This window comes from Mastomys coucha, unplaced genomic scaffold, assembly GCF_008632895.1.
Source record: "Mastomys coucha isolate ucsf_1 unplaced genomic scaffold, UCSF_Mcou_1 pScaffold5, whole genome shotgun sequence".
NCBI lineage: Eukaryota > Metazoa > Chordata > Mammalia > Rodentia > Muridae > Mastomys > Mastomys coucha.
In genome coordinates, this window is record NW_022196911.1 from 93,531,274 (window position 1) to 93,536,242 (window position 4,969).

Below are 4,969 nucleotides of genomic sequence, written 5' to 3' on the forward strand. Positions count from 1 at the left end.
AAAAAAAAAAAAAAAGAAAAGAAAAGAAAAAAAAAAAGTATAGCCAAGTCCCCAATGCAAGAGCCTCCCGGCTAGAGCTGAGACTGGGTTGGCCTGACTCACGGATACCCAGCCTCTTTTCTGTTTCCACTCCCTCTTACCTATGACTGTCTGAAGCAGAGACCAGACTCTCCACTCCAAATCTCATCCCCATACAGGGTTAGCAGACAGCAGGAGCCAGAGTGAAGCAGGGAGTCAGGACAGGGGCTTCTCTCAGTCTCAAGGACCTGGCCGTTCTCTCCGAGGTGAAAATTGTTGAGATGTTTCTCCTTCAGTCTACTCGGACACTTTCCTGAGGTTTAACACTTGGCTCCTACACTTACCAAAAAGCCACTGAGACAGACCAGGTGAGAAAGCCAGGCAGTGATGGCGCACTCCTTTGATCCCAGCACTGCAGAGGCAGAGGCATGCAGATCTCTGAGGCCAGCCTGGTCTACAGAGTGAGCTCCAGGACAACCAGGACTACACAGAGAAACCCTGATTTTTTTTTGTTTTTTGTTTTTTGTTTTTTTAAAAAAAAAAAAAGACTTTGTGGGTAGGGGAGGTGGTTGAATCTGCACACAGGAATCTTAGCCAGTTCTAAAGACATCTCCAGGACAAAGCACCCTCCCCTACCCCTCGGGAAGCTGCTTCACAGGAAGCCCTCCATGGCAAGACCAAACCATCAGGCTCAAGTAACTTCTCATTTATGTAGCTCCATTTTGGCTTTGTGTGTGTGTATATGTGTGTGTGTTGATTTTTTTTTGTTTGTTTGTTTTTGAAACACAACCTTGCTAGATAGCCCAGGCTGTCCTTCAACACACCTGCCTCAGTCTCCCCAGTGCTGGGATCACAGATGCAGGGTGCCAGGCTTGGCTTCTTTAGTGTATTTTTGTTTTTCAGTACTGGGATTGACCCCAGGGCCCACACATGCTGAGCACCTGCTCTGTCACTAGGGTCACATTATAATGATCAATCAATCCTTCACATTTCACACACACACACAAACACACTACTCTCTAAGGTCCCTATACATACACTACACCAGGACAGCTAGCCCCGGGGGTCCCATGGAAGTGTGAGAATAAACAGAGACTTTAAAGAGAAACAAATGCCCCACAGTCCCAAAGAACAACACAGACCATCTCCCGTCAGGGACCCTACCTCCCCTGAGGCCTCGGAAGGCTGGGGGGAGGCTGGTCAGGACCTGAGCAGCCTGGGTGTTCCTTATCCAGCAGAGCTGAGCAGGATGGCTTCTAACTGTTGGCATGATGCCCAGCACAACCCCGGTGCCAGCTGCCTCCACCTGGGATGCCTCAGGTGCTGCCCCGCCTCTTCTCATTCCTCAACATAACTTCCCTCTGGCCCTCCTCCCCTGTGGCTCTGGAAGTGCTCCTTCTTAGCCTGCAGCCTGCATGTCTGAGGATTCGGAAAAACAGATTTATTTATTTATGTATTTATTTTTTGAGACAGGGTTTCTCTGTGTAGCCCTGGCTGTCCTGGAACTCACTCTGTAGACCAGGCTGGCCTCAAACTCAGAAATCCGCCTGCCTCTGCCTCCCAAGTGCTGGGATTAAAGGCGTGCGCCACCATCGCCCTGCTAGGAAAAACAGATCTTAACTAACATGCATCCTGTCCTTCCCAAAGATTCCAGCCCCCTGGCCCACTCCAAAGGCCTGCAGAGAGAGAGAGAGAGAGAGAGAGAGAGAGAGAGAGAGAGAGAGAGAGCGAGCATGGGGAGCACCCTCAAGTAGAGAGTTCTCATCCTTCCTTCCTCGTCCCCAAGACACCTGGGCAAACATCTGGACAAGAAGGAGCAAAGGGCTGGGAGGTGGTGGCACGCCTTTAATCCCAACACTTGGGAGGCAGAGGCAGGTGGATTTCTGAGTTCGAGGCCAGCCTGGTCTACAGAGTGAGTTCCAGGACAGCCAGGGCTACACAGAGAAATCCTGTCTCGCAAAAAACAAAAACAAAAAAAGAAGGAGCAAAGGAGCTCCAAGGGCCAAGAGAGGAAAGGGATTAGGAGGAAATCAAGGCTGACCCCCAAACTACTCATTCTGCACTTTGAAGCATCTGTCTGAGATTCCCTAAGACTGCTCCCTCCCCATTTGCCTGACCAGCGCTTTTCTTGAGTCCCGTAGAGCCACCCATAAAGCCAAACCCAAAAAGTGGTGACCACGCATTGAGGAGGAAGGCACTGTCCTCCAGCCAGGCTTGCATCGAGGGACCCTAAGCCCTGGAGGTTTCTCCTCTCACACCGCTCCATCTTCATTCTCACTCCCCCTACACACACCCCGACCCCTGCTCCACAGGAGAGCAGTAAGTGGCAGTAAATTTCAAAAGACTCTCCCAATTCCCTCAGGCCCCCCTCCCCTGCCTGTTATTGTAACGAATGCAAATGGTGCTCAATAATTCATGCCTTCATTAGCACATCAAACTGCTTGCAGATGAATGGAGGGGAAAAATGGAAGGGGTTCTCTGAGGCGCCCCCTTCCCAGATCCTCAGCCACCGCCCACCCTCCCAGCCCCCACAGCAGAGTGAGCAACATTCTCAGAGTCCCAGGCTCTGGCTTCCCTGTCCCATATCATGGAACTGCAGCTCTCCCTACAGACTGGGAACTCCTTGTGGCCGATGCTACAGCTCCCTTATTAAAGGGGGTCCCTGCAAACTAAATGGAAGAGCAGAGCCCATGGCCGAGGAGGGTGGGAGGAGAGGCTTGTCAGAAGAAAGACAGTGTCCCCCAAGTTTCAGAGCCAACAAGTTAGAGAGGATGTGCATTTCTAGCAAGCTCCCAAGAACTGCGCCTGCCTCAGGTCCAGGAACACACTCGGCAGAGCTAGTAGGCAGTTGCCTCCTGGCTCTCCCGGCTTAGGGCTTTGCCCACAGAGGCAAGTCCTGGCAGGGCCTGGCCCACATGGGGAGTGTCTAAGAGGCCTTCCTGGCTCTGGTGAACCGAACTGAATCCCTTCTGTGTTCCTAACACCACCAAGGCAACTTCCTGCTTCCCTGAGCATCCTTGGTCATTCCTGCCTTCCTAACCTTTAGCCCTCCACACCGAGAGACAGGGGTAGGTCTCTTGAAACCCTGCTGTGTGTCAGGTGCAGGCTTCCTGATGCTGGTGTTCTGTCCTACAAGCAACAAGGAAAGAGACTTCCCAAGACCTCCCCTCTCTCAAGGAGGACATCCTGGGGCCAAGATGGTGTGTGTGTGTGTGTGTGTGTGTGTGTGTGTGTGTGTGTGTGTGTCTCCTAGCTGCAGTCATAAACTCTCTACCCTCACTCTGTCCCACGGTTGCCTTAAATTTGTAATCTCAGCTACTCAGGAAGCTGAGAATGATCAACCAAGGGTTTAGGGCCAAACTGAGCTAAGCAATTAGTTTGAAGGCAGCTTGAAATACAAAATAAGACCTCGCCAATAAAAAGAACAGAAGGAGGGAAGGAAGAGAGAGAAAGAAAGAGAAAGGAATGATTGAATTCCCATGGGGAATGGGGGTAAATGAACTTTAATGGGTAGGGGAAGAGGACTAGAGAGGATGGCCCACAGAAGTGAGGATGCAGAACAAAGGAGGAGTGAGGAGGTAGGGGGAGAGGGAAGGAGAGAAAGGATGTGGTAAGAGAAGAGGGGTCCAGGAAAGGAAGAACAGGAAGGCAGCCTGTTTCTTTCTTTTTTTTTTTTTTTTTTTTTTTTTTTTTTTTTTTTTTTTGGCTTTTTCAAGACAGGGTTTCTCTGTATAGCCCTGGCTGTCCTGGAGCTCACTCTGTAGGCCAGGCTGCCCTCAAACTCAGAAATCTGCCTGCTTCTGCCTCCCAAGTGCTGGGATAAAAGGCATGCGCCACCACTGCCCAGTGTGGCAGCCTGTTTCTAACCTTAAGAAAACATATTATAGCTGGGCAGTGGTGGCACATGCCTTTAATCCCAGCACTTGGGAGGCAGAGGTAGGCGGATTTCTGAGTTTGAGGCCAGCCTGGTGAGTTCCAAGACAGCCAGGAGAAACCCTGTCTCAAAAAAAACAAAAAAAAAAAAAGAAAGAAAGAAAGAAAGGAAGAAGATATATACTATGAGCCAGTGGGGTGAGATGGGCCACAGACTCAGCTCCTGGAGGATCACAACTAGCCTGGCTTTGGGATCTAGACCTGATCATCTGGTCCTTACATCTTGATGAGTGAATAAAATAAACTCTTCCCCAGTCTAGTCAGCATCTTCTGGGGCCTCAGGACCAACCTGATAAGCCTGTGGCCTACTGAGGGAATGAGTTCAAGTATACTAGCCCCTGGGGATCTCTCCTTGATCTCTGAGGTCCTGGCCATCGATTGCTTGGTAATGAAGGGAGATGAGACTCTTGGAAGTCGCTGGTGGGGATGAAATGAGTTCAGTAGCCATGGATGGAAAGTCACCAGGCCATTCCCTTGGCATGAAATGATTGCATGATCCAACAGCCCAGTGTCTTCCTGCCTTCAGGTGGGCGAGTAGATAAACAAGTCATGCTACATCTGTCTCTGCAGAGGAACCTCTGTTCCACCCTAAAGAGGAATGAAGTTGGCTGAGCCTGGAACACTCATGCTAAGGGGAGGGAGCCAGGCACCATAGCTGCATGTTGTACAAGCCCCTTTGCTTGAACAATGGGTATACCTATAGACATGCTTATAGGAAGGCAGATGTGAGGACAATGGCAAAATGGGTCTGGCTTCCCGGAAACAAGAGGGAAGCAGGGTTGGCCCAGAACTCCCTTCTAAGTTCTTTTATCTTATTTTTATCTCCCCTGACCCTGGCAGTTGTATATTTTAGAGTGCCTGGTTTTATGTTATGAAATATGTTATATTTCACCTCAATAAAAAAAAATGAAAAGACAGTTGGCTGTGGTAGGAAACACCTGTGATCCCAGAGCTTTTGGGGGTAGAAGCAAGAATTTGAAGAAACCAAGGTCTCCTTGGCCACACTGTGAGCTCAAGA